The sequence below is a fragment of the Ursus arctos genome, unplaced genomic scaffold (genome assembly GCF_023065955.2).
Source record: "Ursus arctos isolate Adak ecotype North America unplaced genomic scaffold, UrsArc2.0 scaffold_31, whole genome shotgun sequence".
NCBI lineage: Eukaryota > Metazoa > Chordata > Mammalia > Carnivora > Ursidae > Ursus > Ursus arctos.
The window spans coordinates 1,609,835-1,631,486 of NW_026622997.1; the positions used below are offsets into that span (position 1 = coordinate 1,609,835).

Genomic DNA, 21,652 nt, shown 5'->3' on the forward strand with positions numbered 1-21,652 from the left:
CTGGGGATGGGGGGAAGACCCTTTGATGGAAGACTTTCACTGCCAGAGCTTCTAAGATGATTGTGTCCTCCCTGTGTCATCTAGAATTTCCTCTGACATCTATCAAGGGAATTCCCTTACCTGATGCTTTAATGCAAGTGGGTGCTCAAAATCTAAGTCCATGGACTCATGCAGCTTCCAGAGATGCTCACTAGTGATCCTAGAGCATCTGCATCATGTTATTGTGAAAAGCTCCACAGGTTTTGCATATTTCCCCCTATTTGGGACACTAGTCCATTCCTTTGTGCAAGAAGACACGCACATACTGTAAAGTCATAGGGAAAATAAGAATACAAATGACTCAAACACTGTAAGAAATAGTAACAGTTTAGCATTTTTCTAGCAAACTGTTGGAGGCATATCCCTTCTTCTTGCATCGTGACCGTGGCTCTCTTAGGAGGTCCGTGGCTGGACTGTATCACAGCTTTTTCATGGAAGTAGGTGGGCAACTGCGGGAAAAACAAACTTTTAGCTCAGAGAAAAGCCTATTAACATCAATGCCGATAAATCCCTTCAGATGTCAGGCCCTAGTACGACGACACCAGTGTGACAGTGGTTTTCTGTAACCTTCGTGTCACAGACATTGAGGGCGTGACGCGTTAGTGCCAGTGACGTGGGAGCGTCAGCAGTGACGCAGCAGGTGGTGCTGACGTGTGATTCTGCGCAGAGCCAGGGAAGCACCGATGTGAGGCTGCGCGCTGTTTTCCTTAAGTCTGTGAGCCCCCCTGTTAGTTGTTATGACTCTAGAGGACAGCATCGTATGTGAACAGTACATGACGCAAGGCCCATTTTGTATGTGATCTGTTTTACCTACAATAATGCAGCAGAAGTTTCAAAGGGTAAAATACATTTAGATCCTCTCTTCATGCTGTTTTACAAGTTCTTTGATCCAGGCATCAACTGATCAACGCTTTTATATCTGACATCTGCCCAAAGCCGCGTGTATTTCAATGCAGTAACATACTATGAAAATACAGGAAATGGCCTCTATTTCACAAGAAATGCCACGTTCTGTGGAGCTTACTTAGAATCACCAGGAGGAAATGTAAGGAATGAATAAACGTATATTACTTATCAAACATCTCTGTGTGTGTAAACTTCACAAATAGCCATCTCAGTCTGAAGCGCTGTCACACAATCTGAATTAGGAGAGACGAACGCAAACATCCCAGAACAACTGAGTCTGACCGGCAGCCCTTCGATCTTACCGCGGGCTCAGCTTGCACAGAAACGTGTTTGGGGCATGGATCTGGTGTCGTGTCCTGTATTGTCGCACACAGTGCACTTTCCCACGGAGGCTGGAGCTCTGCGATGCCATCTTCATGGACATGGTTCTGATTTCTGGTAGGTTTTCCCAACTCGTAGCCCGTGCAGGTAAGTGTATCTGTGTCTGGGACTGGACACGTCCGCGTAACCAGGGTGCTGTTCCCTACCCGACAGTGACCAGCTCCACCAGGGCCTTGCACCCCCTGAGCTAGTCGTGCTCATGACAAGTTCCTTGTCCAGAGACAGCGTTTGGAGGCTGGAAACGACAGCCGGGGGAGAGTATGCACATGGTCAGGGTCTCTCTGGATCGCTAACAGCATCACAATATTCCCACTGGAATCCACCCCTGGGGTTTGTCTTGACAGGACAGTGATGCTGCATGTGTGCCAGCGGAAAAGCGGTTTTGTTATACTGTTTATCCCCGATGGTGACAAAGTTCCATTCTCCATCATATTTCTGTTTTGTTTTAGAGATTGTACTTATTTATTTATTTATTTATTTGAGAGAGAGAGAGACAGAGACCCTGGGCAGGGACGGGCAGACTCTGGGCTGAGCACAGACCCCAGAGCGTCTCCATGTTCTGACGTGGAGACAGGAGCTGAGCTGAAATCAAGGCTTGAATCCCTGATCTACTGAACTCACTATGCGCTGCTCTACTCTCTGTTGAGTTTCAACCACATCGTGATTTACACCCAATGGTCACTTTAAAATCCCTCAAATGATCTCTCTTTGGTGTAAAACCCCTCAGGGTCTCATGAAGTTACACAGCCTGTTGTTCTGGGGGAGAAACTACTCTGCTCTTAAGAACACACAGCGCCCTGGGGTCAAACATTTATTTTCTTGAAGTGAATGTTTGAATGGTATTTGCATGTTTACGACTCATGGGAATAAATTATAGAGAACAAGGTCTCTGGGATCCACGCTAAAACAAAAAAGAAATTACTTGACAGACCAAACACAAGTTCAGGATTGTTCTGTAGCAGTTTTCTAACGTTAGGAATCTGCTCCCCACACTCCCCATGCTTTGTCTACAACAGAGTCCAGGGTTGTGTAATTGTCACCAATACTGTTTGCACTGTCTCCTTTTGTATTTTCACCAGTAACTGTGGCATGGCTGTGGGATTGTACCCAAGGCTTGGCTACGTTATTTGACTCCATCTGTGTTTAGCACCTGGAGCTCAGGACGACTGTTATGCTCTAGAGGAATCCATGGATTCTCCCAGCTCTTGTCCTTTGTGAGGAACGCGGGGTGCACACCTTCAGCTCAGGGGATGCGTGATTGCAGACACCCAAAATGTCCATCTTGCGTGAAACACAATTCCTTTTTTTGTTTCAATTGTGTTTGTTGCTCATCACAAGTGCCCTCCTTAATCCCCATCATTTATTTCCCCATCCCCCCATCCCCCACCGCTCTGGTGGCCATCAGTGTGCTGTTCTCTACAGTCGTTCTGTTTCTTGGTTTGTCTTTCTCTTTCTCTTCTTCCTTTGCTCATTTGTTTTGTTTCTTAAATCCACATACAAATGAAATCACACAGTATTTGTCTTCCTCTCACTTATTTCACTTAGCATAATACTATCTAGTGCCATCCACTTCATTCCAAATGGCAAGATTTCGTTCTTCTTTATGACTGAGTACTATCCCCATGTACATATGACACGTCTTCTCTATCCCGTCATCTACGGATGGACCCTTGGGCTGCTTCCCCGGGTCGGTTATTGGAAGTAAAGCTGCCGTAAATATAGCGGTGCCTGAACGCCTTTGAATGGTCTGTTTTTGGGTAATCACCCATGGGTGCCGTTTCCTGATGGGAGGTTTGTTCTGTACTTGACTTCTGCGGACTCTGCACACTGTTTTCCACAGCGGCTGCACCGGTTTGCATTCCCAGCACAAGTGCAGGAGGGTTCCTTTTTCTCCACAACCTCACTGACACTCTCTTCTCATGTTTTTGATTTTGGCCATTCTGACAAGTGTGAGGCGAGATCTCACTGTGGTTTTGATTTGCGTTTCTCTGAAGATCAGTGATGTTGAGCAACTTTCTGCATCTATTGGCCATCTGTGTGCTTTCTTTGGCGAAATGTCTATTCATGTCTTCTGCCCATTTAAAAAATTGGATTATTTGGGGTTTTAGGGTGTTGTATGTAGAAGATCTTTACATATTTTGGATACTAACCCTTTATCAGCTATGTCATTTGTAAGTATCTTCTCCCATTCAATAGGCTTTCTTTGTGTTTTGAAACACAATTCTTTTTTTCCAAAAAACTGTTTTGAAGTTACTTTATTATCTTAGTTTTTAAATTATTTTAAAATTATAATTGCAGTATAGTGAACCAGTGTTTTACTAGTTTCAGGTGTACAATATGCTGATTCAACACTTCCGTCATCACAGATTTAGTCTGTTCCCCATCACCTATGTAACCCGTCCCCCCATGATCTTTCCTGTGGAACAAGTCAGCACAAGGAAGGCTGGGGGAGCCTCAGATTCTGTGTCCCTTCCGTCACAGCCCTGCTCTGGCGTTAGAACTGTCATTTGGTAGCATGTCTGCAGTGTGTGGGGTGTAGCTTCTAAACAGACCCCACGCATCACGCTGCCATCACTAGTAGGGCAGTGATCGGCGTACAGCCACCCCTGTAAGACCCTCACGTATCTCGTGGTCTGCGCATTTCACGGTTACTCTTTGCCAGAGTTCTGCTCTGTCCAGGCTCACTGAGGAGGGAGGAACAGGTTACAGATCCCTGTGAACCTTTCCTTGGCAGGTGACTTCTTTTCAGATGCTTGTTTTGTAATGCGGGTGAGGACTTCTTTCATCGTCGTGATATTGTAGCGTGTTTCAGACCTGGTCGTGCAGACTCTGGGAACCACTGCGTATGGATGCGGTTTGCCGGGTAAATGCAGATATGAGAGGATGAATGACTGCTGCTCAGAGGGGTGAGGGGATGGGGTCTCTGAGGTGGCCTTAAGGACTGGACAATAGCTTTGGGGATAGAGACATTTCCTTCTTTTCCCCAGGGTTCTTCCAGCTGCTTTGGAATGAAATGGAGATGAGACAGTAACAGGAGAAAAACCCAAAGTTTATTACCTCCTCGTGGAGGCCTGATAATGAAATTGAGACCCAAAGAAATGACCAAGGCAGGCAGTTTTTATACCTTTTATACAGAGACCAAAAATGTGTGAGGAATTGACAGGATAAAGAAAAAGAAAACAGGTGTTTGAGAGCTTTAGTTAGGAAGGAATTCTAAGTGGAATTTTTTTTTTTATTGTGCTCAGTTAGGCATTGTGGTGTACAGCATTTCTGTTTTATGTGGTGTTCCCTGACTCATTAGTTGCATATAACACCCAGTTCTCCATGCAATACCTGTCCTCCTTACTACCCACCACCGGGCCAGCCCATCCCCTCACCCCCCTCCCTTCTGTAACTTACAGTTGGGTTCCTGGCGTCCATGGTCTCTCATGGTTCGTCTCCCCCTCTGATTTCCCCCCCTTCGATTTTCCCTTCCTTCCCCTAATATCTTCCACGTTATTTCTTATGTTCCACATATGAGTGAAACCATATGATAACTGAATGGGAAGAATTCAGAGAGGAAGACAAACCATGAGAGACTCTGGACTCCAGGAAAGCAAAAGAGGGTTACAGAAGGGAGGAGTCTGGAGCTATGTTGTATCCACGTGATGGGTATTAAGGAGGACACGTGTTGTGATAAACACTGGATATTATATGCAACTAATGAATCATTGAACAGTACATCAGAAACTAATGATATATTATATGTTGGCCAACAACATATTTAAAAATGAAAGAACGAAAAGAAGTTTCAATTACAAAAATAATAAATAAATAAAAGTTAAAAATACGTATGTATACAATTTTGAATGAAAAACCAAAAATAAGGAAGGCTTTTTTATTAATTTATCTATTGAAATGAGAACTCTAATGTGTATAAAGAAAGCATGTTGGCTACAATGTATCATTTTTTCTTTTTTCTTTTTTTAAGATTTTATTTCTTTATTTGACAGAGAGGGAGATAGCCAGTCAGAAAGGGAACACAAGCAGGGGGAGTGAGAGAGGGAGAAGCAGGCTCCCAGCAGAGCAGGGAGCCCGATGCGGGGCTCGATCCCAGCACCCTGGGATTGCGCCCTGAGCCGAAGGCAGATACTCAATGACTAAGCCACCCAGGTGCCCCATGCGATGTATCATTTCTAGCATGAAATCACCCTCTCCCAGGTTTCACTGCCCTTTTTGGAAAAATGGTCTTATACTTCCTAAAAAATATTTCTCCTCATACTATTCCTCAACATGTTACATTTTAACTTGTATTTAGATTGGAATAGCATAAATGATATATTTTTACTCAGAGTGATATGCCTGCGCACAAACACGGACTCCACCCGCAATCTCTTTTTGGTCAATCTCTTAACCCTTTTGAGAAGATGGATAGTAGAAGAAAACACGTTTCTTTTAGCTTGTACTACTAGAAGTGACAGGATTATAAATGATGTATTTCCAGTGTTTTCCGAAATATGTATAAATATGCCCAGCTGCGTGTGGTAATGGTTTATTCCTGCAGGTGACATTGAAAAGAAAAAAAACACTTACGTGGGGGTGGTAGGAGTATTTTCTATTGATAGGTTCTTGCACCACTCCAGAGCTCCGTGGACAAGCTGTGCCTCTTTAGCGGTCAGAAGAGATACGCTTACATTAGAAAATAAGAAGTGCCATTCTTTCAGTCTCTGGATTGAGATTTGGATCACAGAGAGTGGACTGTGTTTGTAGGTGGTAAAATGCTAGAACACTCTCATTTAGTGATTTTGTAGAGAGATTTTTTATATTAAATAGCAGTAAAAATGTGGCCTTAGGAGAGGAAGAATGAGTGGGAAGAAAGAAATAAATGATATCTCTTGTTTTTATTTATAGTTTCCCAGATACACTGAGATATAATTAACATATAAAGTTGAGCAAGTTTTAGGGATACAAAATGTGAATATATATATAACAAATTTGCTGCCAGCACATTTCAGTAACACCTTCATCGCATGACATAATCACAATTTCTTCTTTCCTCTCTTAGCGACTCCCAGTCTGTGATACGATCACAGGAACTGTAACTACCATGCTGTACGTTAGCTTCTCAGGACCTGCTCGTGTTGCACCTGGCAGCTGGTACCCTTTGCCGACATCTCCCGCTTCTCCCCCCCTCAGCCCCTGGTCACCACCATTCTACTCTCTGTATCTGCAGGTTCGGCTCTTCTGGACCCGCCGTTACGTCAGATCACACAGTCTTTGTTTTTCTCTCCTGACTTGTGTCACTTAGCGGAATGCCCTCAACATCCGTGTTGATATCCTTTCTTCTCACGACGGAATACTATTCCTTTATTTTTTAAAGAGATTTTATTTATTTATTTGACAGAACGAGAGAGCAAAGCAGAAAGAGCTCCAGAGAGAGAGAAGTAGGCTCCTCACTGAGGAGGGAGCCCAACTTGGGGCTCAATTCCAGGACCTTGGGATCATGACCTGAGCTGAAGGCAGATGCTTAACCAATGGAGCCCCCAGGAGCCCCTGAATAACATTCCTGTAGATACTTATGCCACATCCTCTCTCTGCGTTCATCTGTGCGAACTCTTCAGCTGTTTCCAGATCTTGGCCGTTGTGAATAATGTTGTAATGAACATGTGATGACATATATCTCTGCGACATCCTGATTTCATTTCCTTTGGTTGTGTACCTACAAGTTGGTTGCTGGATACAATAGCAGCTCCATTGTTAATTTTTTGAGGAACTTTTTACTGCTTTCCATAGACGGTGTATCAGTAACATTCCCACTACCTGTGCACAAGTGTTCCCTCACCGACTCTTGTTATCTTTTGTCTTTTTGATGAGAGCCATTCCAACAGGTGTGAGGTGATATCTGATTGGTTTTGGTTTGCTTTTTCCTGATGATTAGTGATGTCGAATACCTTTGATATATCTATAGGCCATTTGTATGTCTTCTCTCAGAAAATATCTATCCAGTGCCTCTGTCCTCTTCGAAAATGTTATTGTTTGTTTTTATGCTCCTGAACTGCATGAGTTCCTTATACATTTTGGATACTAACCCCTTATCAGGTAGAAGGTGTATAAGTATTTTCTCCCATTCTATAGGTTGACTTTTCATTTTGTTGATTGCTTTTTTGCTGTGCAGAAGCTTTTTGTGCAATGTAGTCCCACTTATTAATTTTTTGCTTTTGTTACTAGTGCTTTTGGTGTCATATTCTGCCTATGGATTGAAATTTGGATCACAATGAGTAGCCTGTGTTTGTAGATAAGATAATGCTAAAACACCCTTGTTTGGTAAATGTCAACGTGACAATGTCATGAATCTTTTCCTCTATGCTGTCTTCTAAGAGTTTTCAAATTTCAGGTCTTATGTTTACATCTCAATCCAATTCAAGGTAATTTTTGTGAGTCGTGTAATACAGGGCCCCAATTTCACTTCTCTGCATGTATTTACCCAGTTTTCTTAGGACAATGTATTAAAGAGCCTAAGTTACCCAATGAATATTCTCGACTCCTTTATCAAATGTGTGTCTGATGAATTATTGAACACTACATCTGAAATTAATGATGTACTATATGTTGGCTAATTGAATTTAAATCTAAAAAATTTAAGAAATGTTAGTTGTCTGTATGTGGGTGGGTTTATGTCTGGGCTCCCCACTCACTTCCTTTGGCGTGTCTATTTTATCAGCTAACTATACTGTTCTGAGCACTAGAGCTTCATAATATAGTTTGAATCTGGAAGTGGGGTGCCTCCAGTTTTGTTCTTCATCAGGGTGGTTTTCATAATTCAGGACTTTTGTGGATCCATACAGATTTTAGGATTGCTTTGTCTATATCTGTGAAAAGTACCACTCAAATTTGATAGAGATTTCATTGAGTTTATAGATGGTTTTGAGTGGTGTGGACATTTTAGCAGAATTAATTCTTTCAATTCCTGAACACAGGATATCTTAAGTCTTCTTCAATTTCTTTCATCAAAATCTTGTAGTTTTAAGTATACAGGTCATTTGGCTTCTTGGTTCAATTTATTCCCAAGTGTTTTATTGTTTTTTGATGCTATTGTGAATAGGATTTTAAAAGTCTTTTCACATATTTTTTTCTTGTTATATAGAAAGGCCACTCATTTCTTTATGCTGAGTTTCTGTTTTGCTCGTGTTGATGAGTTCCAACAGTGGTTTGGTGGGTGTCTAGGATCTTCTCTATATGATCATATGTATCATTTACAAGCAAACACGATTATACTTTTTTTATATTTGGATGCCATTTTTTTTTTCTTTTCTTGCCTGATTGCTCAGGCTGGCACTTCCAGTTCTGTGTTCTGTAAGAGTAGCAAGGGCGAGAATCCTTGTCCTGTTTCTGATCTTAAAGGAAAAGCTTGCAACATCCTGCCATTGAATGTTAGCCATGGGTTTGTCATATACAGCTTCTATTATGTTGAGGGACATTCTTTCCTCACCTATTTTGTCGAGTATGTTTACTATGAGAGGATGTTGTATTTTGTTAACTGCCTGTCTGCATCTATTTAGATAATCTTGTGATCTTTATCTTTCAGGTTTATCACATTTATTGATCTGTGTATGTTGACTCATCCTGTATCCCTGCTATACATCCCTCTTGATCATGGTGTATGAACCTTTTAATGTGCTGTTGAATTTGGTTTGCTGATACTTTGTTGAGAAATTCTACATCTATATTCGTGAGGGATATAGGTCTATAGGTTTCATTCATTCTTTTTTTTTTCCCTTGGTAGTATTTATCTGTGTTTCATGTCAGGATAAAACTAATGTTATAAAATGAATTTGGGAATGTCCCTGCTTTTAATTTTTTTGAAGAGTTTGAGAAGAATTGGTGCTAGTTTTTTGTAAATGTTTGAGAGAGAAGAAGTAGCTATACTTATATTAGACAAAATAGACTTTAAACCAAAAATGGTAACAAGAGACAAAAAAAACTTCATTATACAAAGGGGCATTTCATTAGAAAGATATAACCATGGTAAATATATAGGACCCAACATTCAATCACATAAACATATTAAACAAATGCTAACAGATATGAAGGGAGAAATAGACAACAATACAATAATCATAGGGACTTTAATATTCTAATATTAACAATGGAAGAATCATTCTGACAGAAAACCAATAAGGAAATATTGGATTTGAGCCATACTTGAGACTAAGAAATTTAACAGAGATCTATGGAGCACTTCATCCAACAGCAGCAGAATACACATTCTTATCAAGCATGCCAGGAATATTGTCCAGGAGGGATCACAAGAGAACTTACAAACCAAGTCTTAGCAAATTTAAGAAGATTGAACTCATGCAAGTATCTTTTTTTTTTTTTTATCACAATGGTACGAGACTAAAAATCAGTAACAAAAGGAAGGCTGAAACATTTCCAAATACATAAAAATTAAATAACATCCCCCACCCCAAAACTAATGGGTCAAAGAGGACATAAAAAGGAAAGCAAGAAATATCTTGAAAAAATGAAAATACAAACATTATTCACCAAAATTTATGGGGTGCTGCAAAACCAGTCTAAGGGGAAAGTTTACCATAATAAAAGCCTACATTAGGAAAAATAATTCTCAAATAAATAACCTAACTTCACTGCTGTAAGAACTAGTAAAAAAACAAAGCTCAAAGTTAGCAGAAGGAAGGAAGGAACAAAGATCAGAGAAGAAATACATGAAATAGAGACCAGAGAAACAATAGTGAATCCACCTGGTAGGAAGATGAGACCAGAACTCACTGTACAATGATCTTTGACTGACGTCTTCAAGGAAAGCCAGGTAAAGAGCATTCTCGTTGGCTAAATATCACAGGTATCAAAACCAGTTTAGATTCTACTAGTTCAGTACACTGGAAAGAAGTCACATAGATCATTTGGAATATAAAGCCAGATCATTTGTGAAAAGCACACAAATCTTAACGTATTTAGTTTCATAGCACATGTTACTACCTTCTTGGCTTATTCCAAATGTGTTTAAAGTAAATGGTTTAACACTTTACACATCTGAAACATAAGCACAGATTGCACACGTGTAAGATCTAGCATCTAGATTTGGTTTGAGCTGGAAGAGAAAGTACTGACATTCTTTCACTTCTCTCGTGAAGTGATGTTCAGCTAATCTGGACTTCAGATTTCTCTTTCATCTAGAAGTTACTGAAAGGAAATAGCAAACTCGCCCACAGACACCCTTCTGCAGGCAGCACCACCACCATTTTGGGTCTGAGGAATCAGGAGCAGAGGGAACAACCCCAGCTCCTCTTAGGAACATTTGAATTGGTGTGAGGGTAGGCATATGGCATTTTCTTCCAAGGAAGAATAACGAGGATTACAGATCTCCAACTACCTCTTGGAAGAAGCAAGATGGCCTTTGAAGGATCAGTACACTTCTACGACTCGAAGAGATCGGCATATTGAGGGCAAAGTGAATGTCTGCAGATGACAGCTCGTGGCTGCTTGTCCCCCGCGAACGCTAACACACTCAGCGATTGCCAAGCGGTGTGCGGTCATGGAATTGTAGAACAGTGTTAGGGGATGAAACAGAATAGAATCCTTAAAATAAATCCAGATTCATGTATTTAAAATATGCCAACCTTGGAGAAGATAATGCTTGAAAATGGTGACTCTCAAAGGCAAGGGAAGTCAAAATTGCTCCTCACTCAGGCTCTGTTGAAGGTAGTACCAATTTTCTTTAAAATTACTCTTAGCACATTTTCTCATCCCCAGGGGTTACCCACGAAGATTGTCTACTCATTCCTAGTATTTTGGCACAAAAGAGGAAGGATTAATTATAGTGGACAACTGAGTCTGCAGCTAAACACACGTTGGAATCTATGACTTCTGTGGAATCTGCCCGTGAATAAAAGGGCTAACATTACATCCGAGGGATATTTTCATAAGCCACCAGAGTCAAAGTGCTTGCTTTAGGGACTAAGATACTGGAGTATGTGTTTGTTGCTAGTGGTCCCAAGAGTATCCTGACCCATGTAACTCATTAGCCTCAGTTGAAGTATTCAGAGTTTGGTTCCCCAGAGGCTGCCAAAGAGAAAGGGCCTGAAGAGGCGGAATGAGCAGGTATTCAATCTTTTCCTCCCAAATTGACTAGGAATAAAACTGTTGTCTCAGGGGTCCTGGGTGGCTCAGTTAATCATCTGCCTTAGTCTCAGGTCATGATCCCAGGGTCCCGGGATCCACCCCTGCATTGGGCTCCCTGCTCAGGGGGAGCCTGCTTCTCCCTCTCCTTCTGCCTGCCACTCCCCTTGCTTCTGCTCTGTCTCTCTCTGTCAAACAAATAAATATAATCTTTAAAAAAACCCAAAACTATTGTCTCTACTTAACTTCCTTTACCATACTATTTAATAGTATCAGTTATAATACTTTTTGCTAGGATTTAAATTCCTTTTTGCTTTTATTGTTTCTTAATTTTATTTATTTTTTAAAAGCTTTTATTTATTTAAGCAACTTGGGGCTGGATGTCAGGACCCTGAGATCAAGAGTCACAGGCTCTTCCAACTAAGCAAGCCAGGGGCCCCTTTAAATTCCTTTTTAAAATTGAGATACAATTGTCATTGTATTAGTTTTAGGCATACAATGTAATGATTCAATACTTGTGTGTATTGAAAAATGATCACCACAGGATGCCTAGTTAATGTTTATTGCTGCACATTGTTTCCTTTCTTTTCTTGTGTAGAGAACTTTTAAGATCTATTCTCTTACCAATTTTCAAATATACAACATGGTATATAATAAATTCTGCCTTTAAGTGGATCGCCTGATGGAATTGAGGGCAGCACAACAGAGGACAGCATATGATAAACGACTGTAGGGGAATTATCAGGATATCCACAGTATCATTCAGGATGCCAGTCTTGGTGACCAAGAGGTCCGTTGGTCCCTTTGTTAGAAGTGTGGAAGCCAAGAGCCAAAGCTCCTCTTCGGGGCTGAATTGTGTCCCGACAAAAGATTTATTCATATCCTGGCACCTTGTGTATATGCATGTGACTTTGTTTGAACAGAGAGTCTTTGAAGATGTAATCAAATGAAGATGAGGTCGTATGTGAGGGAGGTGGGCTTTAATCCAGAATGGTCAGTGTCCTCATGAGAAAACAGAGACACAGACACAGATACAGACAGAATGCCATGTGACCTCAGAGGGAAAAACTGGAACAATGATGGATCTACAAGCCAAAGAATGCCAAGGATTGGTGACAACACCAGAAGCTAAGAGAAAGACATAGAACACATTCTCTTTTAGAACCTTCAGAGAGAAGGTGACCGGGATGACACCTGATTTTGGACTGGCCTCCAGAACGGGGAGAGAATAAGTGTCTTGTTTTCAAAGACCCCAGTGTGTGGTGCTTTTTATGGCAGCCCCACTTTTGGTGGTGGGGACATATTGTAAATATCCAGGTAGGTAGGTCAGGATTGGCAATAGACAGTATAGGGTTCTACTTGGAGAGAGGACTCAGAGCCTGATACACTTTGACAATTCTCACGTCGGTGATTCAGTTGAAGTACCATCAATTTTGAAGGGGGAAATGGGTAAAAAGAGAATTAAAGGTAAAGAGCTTTGGTGTGTTTTTTCTTTAATATTTTGAGATGTATTTATTTATTTGAGAGAGAGCAAGCAGGGAAACAGTGAGAGGGAGAGGGAGAATCTCAAGCAGACTCCCCACAGAGCATAGAGCCCTCAGGATCTCAAGACCCTGAGATCAGGACCTGACCCATAATCAAGAGTCAGATGCTTAACCGACGGAGCCACCCAGGTGCTCCAAGGATTTGGAGTTTTAGTAGAGTCAGAATACTAATGGTCACTGACATGAGAGAATATCTAGGCTGTATATGTTCATGATGGCTGCACGAAGGCCACTTCAAGCAGAGAGTGGCTGACAGCATGGCTCGATGCAGGGTGACTGGGAAAATACACTGCAGAAAAAGTGTGACTTTAGTCAGAACTACTAGTTTTTTGCATTTACTCGATGCTTTCCAATTTATTATGCATTTTCACATTCTCTGTCTTATTCCCACAGCACCAAGAGACAACCTTGTCCTTACTTAACCGCTGGGCGCACTCTGGAAGATATAGGTTAAATTCTTACTTGAAATGACTGAATTTTAATGATGGGGCCCAGATATGAACCTAGACATACAAACTTCAAAATTACGCTCTTTCTATGGCACTTCGGGATAGCTTTTCCACCGCTCTTAATAAGCCCCTACTCTTGGGGCACCTGGGTGGGTTAGTCAGTTAAACATTTGCCTTCAGCTTGGGTCATGATCCCAGGGTTCTGGGATTGAGCCCTGCACTAGGCTCCCTGCACAGCAGAGAGGCTACTTCTCCCTCTCCCTCTGCTGCTCCCCCTGCTTGTTCTCCCCCCCCCACCGCTCTCTGTCTGTGTCAAATAAATAATAAATTATTTTTTAAAAATAGCCCCTACTCTTTACAGATGGAGTCTAAAGGTTACCAAAAGGCAGAGATCAAATTCTTTAAAAAAAATAATAATAATTTTTATTTTGTTATGTTAGTCACCATACAGTACATCCCTTGTTTCTGATGTAAAGTTCGATGATTCATTAGTTGTGTATAACATTCAGTGCACCATGCAATACATGCCCTTCTTAATACCCATCACCAGCCTATCCCAATCCCCCACCGCCCTCCCCTCTGAAGCCCTCAGTTTGTTTCCCAGAGTACATAGTCTCTCATGGTTCATTCCCCCTTCTGTTTACCCCCCCTTCATTCTTCCCTTCCTTCTCCTACCCATATTCCTATTTCTTGTGTTCCATAAATGAATGAAACTATATGATAATTGTCTTTCTCTGCTTGACTTCTTTCACTTAGCATAATCTCCTCCAGTCCTGCCCATGTTGCTACAAATGCTGGGTAATCATTCTTTCTGATGGCTGAGTAATATTCCATTGTATATATGGACCACATCTTCTTTATCCATTTGTCTGTTGAAGGGCACCTTGGCTCCTTCCACAATTTAGCTATTGTGGACAATGCTGCTATGAACATTGGGGTGCATATGGCTCTTCTCTTCACTACGTCTATATCTTTGGGGTAAATACCCAGGAGTGCAATGGCTGGGTCATAGGGTAGCTCAATTTTTAACTTTTTAAGGGACCTCCACACTGTTTTCCAAAGTGGCTGTACCAACTTGCATTCCCACCAACAGTGGAAGAGGGATCTCCTTTCTCCACATCCTCTCCAACAATTGTTGTTTCCTGCCTTGTCAATTTTTGCTATTCTAACTGGCGTAAGGTGGTATCTCAATGTGGTTTTGATTTGAATTTCCCTGGTGGCTAATGATTTTGAACATTTTTTCATGTGTCTGTTAGCCATTTGTATGTCTTCATTGGAAAAGTGTCTGTTCATATCTTCTGCCCATTTTTTGATTTGTTTATTTGTTTCTCGCGTATTGAGTTTGAGAAGTTCTTTGTAGATCTTGGATACCAGTCTTTTATCTGTAGCATCATTTGCAAATATATTCTCTAATTCCGTGGGCTGCCTCTTAGTTTTTTTGCCTGTTTCCTTGGCTGTGCAGAAGCTTTTTATCTTGATGAAGTCCCACAAGTTCATTTTATCTTTTGTTTCTCTTGCCTTTGGAGATGTGTCATGAAAAAGTTGCTTTTGCCGATGTCGTAGAGGTTGCTGCCTATGTTTTTGGAAGGGCTGGCTTAGTGGTCACATATTCTTTCAATTTCTGCCAGTCCTGGAAGCTCTTTATCTCTCCATCCATTCTGAATGACAGCCTTGCCAGATAAAGTATTCTTGGCTGCATGTTCTTCTCATTCAGTACCCTGAATATGTGTTGCCAGACCTTTCTGGCTTGCCAGGTTCTCTGTGGACAGGTCTGACGTTATTCTGATGTTCCTCCCTCTGTATGTAAGGAATCTCTTCCTCCTAACTGCCCTTAGGATGGCTTCCTTTGTTCTAAGATTTGCGAGTTTTACTGTTATATGCCAGGGTGTTGGTCTGTTCTCCTGATCTTGGGAGGGGTCCTCTCTGCCTCTAGGACACGAACATTTGTTTCATTTCCCAGATTAGGGAAGTTCTCAGCTATGATTTGCTCAAATATATCTTCTAGTCCTCTCTCCCTCTTTTCACCCCCTCAGGGATCCCAATGATTCTGACACTGAAACATTTCATGGCATTGTTAATCTCTAATTCTGTTCTCATGGATTTTAAGCTGTTTGTTCCAGGCTCCTGCTGTTCCTTTCTTTCTATTAGTTTATCTTCTAGATCACTAATTCATTCTTCTGCCTCACTTTCCCTAGCTGTTAGAGTATCTAATTTAGACCACATCTCATTCATAGCATTTTTAAGTTCGGCCTGATTAGCTCTCATTTCTGCCCTTAGGGATTCTATGTTGCCTTTAAAGGTTTTCTCAAGTCTAGCTATTGTCTTCATAATTGTTACCCTGAAGTCTATTTCTGACATCTTGTTTATATCCATATGCATTAGGTCTGCAGGAGAGGCCATTGTCTCTGGTTCTTTCTTTGTTCGGATTTCCTCCTCTTAGTCATTCTGTTGAGGGGTGGTTGAGGGAATGTACAGAGTCAAAAATATCAACCACAATCCAGTCATGGTGCACCTGAGAAAGTTCGGAGCAATTGGAAGCCACCACCAAAAAAAACCCAGCCAAAGTGAACTGCAAGAATAAGATATAAAGTTTTAAAAAGGGAGGGTGTGGAAGGAGGGGGGGCTATAATCTCTCAATGTGGGCGATGTAGGGTGTTTCAGTTCTTCCTGGTTGTATTTTGTTCTCTTTCTTAGAGAACACCACTTCCCATAGTTACAAGATAATTAAAACTGGTATAAATATAAAGGTAGTATTGAATAGATAAAAAAAAAGGACTACATTGAAGCTTATATCTATCTATAAAGGAAAAGAAAAAAAAAGTACTGGTGTGAAAAAGTATAAGTTAAAAAGTTACTATGGAATATATTGTATTAAACATCTAGTTGAAATGATAATTATGTAAAAAAAAACAGCAGAGGAGAAACATGAGAAAGAATTTTAAAAAATTGTATTCAAGAAATACAGAAGCCATGAGGCAACACCAGGAGCTTGTGGTGTTGGAGTTTTACAGTTTAATGGGTACCCTCGGTTGTTGTCCTCTTGTTCTTCCAGCTTGTCTTCTGGGGGAGGGGCCTGCCGGTTGTTTTTCAGGCAACCTGGCTTGGGAAGAGTTGCCCTGCTCCCTATCAAGGGGTGTGGTGGAAACCACATTTTTAGGCTTTTGTTCTCTGGTGGCTTTTCGCATATTTTTGGAGGGTCAGAGCGAAGGAAAATGTCCACTTCCAGACCTCCACCCCCAAGGAGAGAAGCCACAGTCTGCTCTTCTCTGAATCTTTCAGAACAGTCTCCCCCTCCCTAAGTTCTGCTGAACACCGCAGCCTCACACAGATGGTGCTTGCCCCCAGCGAGCCTTTCAGCAATGGACTCAGGGCCCCACTTGTCTCTGCGCCCCACCCCCGTGCCTCCAAAACCCACAGCGATACTGGTCTAGGTGGGCGTGGGCCATAGGCCATGATGGTGGCTGGCCAGCCCCCAGGGTCCACCAGCACAGGTCTGTGCAAGTGGCTGCCCGCCTCCCAGCATTTGCCCCTTAAGCTCCTGGATTCTATTTGAACATTGTTTTCAGGCCCTTCCTGACCCATGGCCACCACTCTGCAAGCTATCTCTGGTCCCCAGGTGCAGGACACTTTTTCACTGGGGTATTACACTACTTTCCAGTGGCTAGCTTCTGGTGGCTCCCTCCCCCTTCTGTTTGTCCTCCTATATCTGTCCATGCAGTCACAGCTCCGTCCTTCATACCGCTCAGCTGTGATCCTCTGCTCCCATAGAGATCTAGAGGTATAATCTTACATCTCAGGATGATTTCATTGGTGTTCAGACAGGCTTGGTAGATATTCAGCTAAATTCAGGGGACAGGTTGAAACGAAGTCCCCCACTCCTCCGCCACCTTGTCCCTCTGTGCTTGGACTCATAAGTGGTTTCCTTTTTATTTTAGCATGGATCCCAGAGATCTTTATTGTCTGTATCGTTATTCCCATTTAACACAAACATCCAAAGCCATTCAAGCGTTCACTTAAAGGAAGTGAAAATGTTTCACCCCAGGGCCCTGTGTGTCCTTAAGAGCAGAGAAGTAGTTATTCACCCAGAACAACAGGCCGTGTAACTTTATGACCCTGAGGGGTTTTGCACCAAAGAGAGTTCATTTGAGGGATTTTAAAGTGACCATTTGGGTATAACCATCATGATGTTGTTCAAACATAATGGACAGGAGGAAACTGTCACTATCGGGGATAAACAGTATCACAAAACTGCTTTTCCGCTGGCACACATGCAGCATCACTGTGCTGTCAAGAGAAACCCCAGGGGTAGATTCCAGTGGGAATATTGTGATGCTGTTAGCGATCCAGAGAGACCCTGACCGTGTGCACACTCTCCCCTGGCTGTCATTTCCAGCCTCCAAGCGCTGTCTCTGGACAAGGTCACTTGTCATGAGCACGACCAGCTCAGGGGGTGCAAGGCCCTGGTGGAGCTGGTCACTGTCGGGTAGGGAACAGCACCCTGGTTACGCGGACGTGTCCAGTCCCAGACATAGATACACTTACCTACACGGGCTACGAGTCGGGAAAACCTACCAGAAATCAGAACCATGTCCATGAAGATGGCATCGCAGAGCTCCAGCCTCCGTGGGAAAGTGCACTGTGTGTGACAATACAGGACACGACACCAGATCCATGCCCCAAACACGTTTCTGTGCAAGCTGAGCCCGCGGTAAGATCGAAGGGCTGCCGGTCAGGCTCAGTTGTTCTGGGATGTTTGCGTTCATCTCTCCTAATTCAGATTGTGTGAGAGCGCTTCAGACTGAGATGGCTATTTGTGAAGTTTACACACACGGAGATGTTTGATAAGTAATATAAGTTTTATTCATTCCTTACATTTCCTCCTGGTGATTCTAAGTAAGCTCCACAGAACGTGGCATTTCTTGTGAAATAGAGGCCATTTCCTGTATTTTCATAGTATGTTACTGCATTGAAATACACGCAGCTTTGGGCAGATGTCAGATATAAAAGCGTTGATCAGTTGATGCCTGGATCAAAGAACTTGTAAAACAGCATGAAGAGAGGATCTAAATGTATTTTACCCTTTGAAACTTCTGCTGCATTATTGTAGGTAAAACAGATCACATACAAAATAGGCCTTGCGTCATGTACTGTTCACATACGATGCTGTCCACTAGAGTCATAACAACTAACAGGGGGGCTCACAGACTTAAGGAAAACAGCGCGCAGCCTCACATCGGTGCTTCCCTGGCTCTGTGCAGAATCACACGTCAGCACCACCTGCTGCGTCACAGCTGACGCTCCCACGTCACTGGCACTAACGCGTCACGCCCTCAATGTCTGTGACACGAAGGTTACAGAAAACCACTGTCACACTGGTGTCGTCGTACTAGGGCCTGACATCTGAACGGATTTATCAGCATTGATGTTAATAGGCTTTTCTCTGAGCTAAAAGTTTGTTTTCCCGCAGTTGCCCACCTACTTCCATGAAAACGCTGTGATACAGTCCAGCCACGGACCTCCTAAGAGAGCCACGGTCACGATGCAAGAAGAAGGGATATGCCTCCAACAGTTTGCTAGAAAAATGCTAAACTGTTACTATTTCTTACAGTGTTTGAGTCATTTGTATTCTTATTTTCCCTATGACTTTACAGTATGTGCGTGTCTTCTTGCACAAAGGAATGGACTAGTGTCCCAAATAGGGGGAAATATGCAAAACCTGTGGAGCTTTTCACAATAACATGATGCAGATGCTCTAGGATCACTAGTGAGCATCTCTGGAAGCTGCATGAGTCCATGGACTTAGATTTTGAGCACCCACTTGCATTAAAGCATCAGGTAAGGGAATTCCCTTGAGAGATGTCAGAGGAAATTCTAGATGACACAGGGAGGACACAATCGTTTTAGAAGCTCGGGCAGTGAAAGTCTCCCATCAAAGGGTCTTCCTCCCAGTCATCTGGAGTCATGGTCCCTGCAAAGCACCTTCTTCATTGCTCCCGTCACATCCTTGTTCCGCAGTGTATATATGACGGGGTTGACCATGGGGGTGACGATGGTGTAGAACAGAGAAACGAACTTGCCGTGATCCTGGGAGTAGTTGTTGCTGGGCTGGAGGTAAGCGTAGATGGCCGTGCCATAGAACAGGGAGACCACCGTGATGTGGGACCCACACGTCCCAAACGCTTTCCTCTGCCCTGCAGATGACTTTATTCTTAAGACTGCCCTGACAATCCAACCATAGGAAACTGTGATTAAGGCCACAGGGACGAGGAGAATGATCACACCGACAAAGAAGAGCACAGACTCATTCGCAGTGGTGTCAACACAGGCAAGCTTGAGCAGTGGGGGGACCTCACAAAAGAAATGGTCTATTTTATTTCTCCCACAAAGTGGTACAAGGAAGGTGAGCACTGTCTGCAATGAGGAGTTGGCAAAACCAATGACCCACGATGCGGAAGCCATGAGGGCACAGAGACGGGGGTGCATGACCACTGTGTAGTGCAGGGGCCTGCAGATGGCTGCATAGCGGTCAAATGCCATGACCCCTAAGAGAATGCATTCAGTGCCTCCCAATCCTAGAGTGACAAAGAGCTGAACTACGCACCCACCAAAGGAGATAGACTTGTCTGCTCCCCTGAGATGAACCAGGAGCTGCGGGACAGTGCTGGTCGTGTAGCACAGGTCCAGAAAGCTCAGGTTGGAGAGGAAAAAGTACATGGGAGTCTGAAGATGGGGGTCCAGGTGGGACAAGGCAATGATGGTGGTGTTTCCCAGCAGAGTGAACAGATAGAAGATCAGAAGAACCACGAAGAGGACGAGCGCCAGCTGAGGCCGGTCCGAGAAACCCAGCAGGACAAACCCAGTGAAAGAACTGCCATTTTTCTGTTCCATCCTCTGTTAGCACATGTTTCCTGTCAGGACCGAGCATTTAGAAATTTTAGAAAAATTTAAAAAAAAATAATTGGCAGTGGAGGTAGATATGTTATAAGACATGGCAATGGGGATGGTCTGGGGGAAAGATGGCAGATGGGTAGGAGACCCTTTTTCAGCTGGTCCCCTGAATCGAGCTGATTATCTACCAGACCATCCTGAACACATACGAAATCAGCCTGAGACACAGGAAGATACATCTGGATCTTACAAATGAACATCTCCAGCGCTGAATATTAAGATACAAAGCTGGGAGCCATGAATCCGCGCACAGAAGGTGGAGGGAACCGCCGTGCTCTGGAGCCGGGAAGCAGTAGCCACCTACACTGGGGAGCGGGCTGGACTCGCGGACCGGTAGCCACTGGGAAACCAGTGGCAAAGAAGAAGTCAAACTGTCTCTCTTTGCAGATGACATGATACTCTATATGTAAAACCCAAGAGACTCTACCCGAAAACTACCAGAACTTATAGAGCAATTCAAAATGTGGCGGGTTACAAACTCAATGCTCAGAAATCAGTTGTATTTTTATACACAAACAATGAGGCTGAAGAAAGAATTCCATTTACAATAGCACGAAAAATCATACGTTATCTCGGAATTAAACAGAGAAGTAAGGATCTATATTCTAGAAACTACAAATCACTCTTGAAAGACATTGAAGATAACACAAAAAGATGGAAAAATATTCCATGCTCATGGATTAGAAGAATAAACATAGTTAAAATGTCTATGCTACCCAGAGCAATCTACACTTTCAATGCCATGCCGATCAAAATACCAATAACATTTTTCAAAGAACGGAACAAACAGCCCTTAAATTTGTGTGGAACCAGAAAAGGCACCGAATCCCCAAGGAATTGTTGAAAAGGAAAAACAAAGCTGGGGGCATCACAATGCCGGATTTCGAGCTGTACTACAAAGCTGTGATCACAAAGACAGCATGGTACTGGCACAAAAACAGACACATAGACCAATGGAACAGAAGAGAGAACCCAGAAATGGGCCCTCGGCTCTTTGGGCAACTAATTTTTGACAAAGCAAGAAAAAACATCCAGTGAAAAAAAAGTCTCTTCAATAAATGGTGCTGGAAAAACTGGACAGCTATATGCAAAAGAATGAAAAGAATGAAACTTGATCACTCTCTCACACCATACACAAAGATAAACTCCAAATGGATGAAAGACCTCAATGTGAGACAGGAATCCATCAAAATCCTGGAGGAGAACATAGGCAGCAACCTCTTTGACATCGGCCACAGGAACTTTTTTCATAACACATCTCCAACG

The 21,652-nt window shown here is 42.6% G+C and overlaps 1 pseudogene; it reads right to left on the bottom strand.

Moving 5' to 3' along the window:
* Positions 1-10,091: 10,091 nt before the first annotated feature.
* LOC125283534 (putative olfactory receptor 2B8) lies at positions 10,092-20,341 on the bottom strand (annotated as a pseudogene).
* Positions 20,342-21,652: the final 1,311 nt, after the last annotated feature.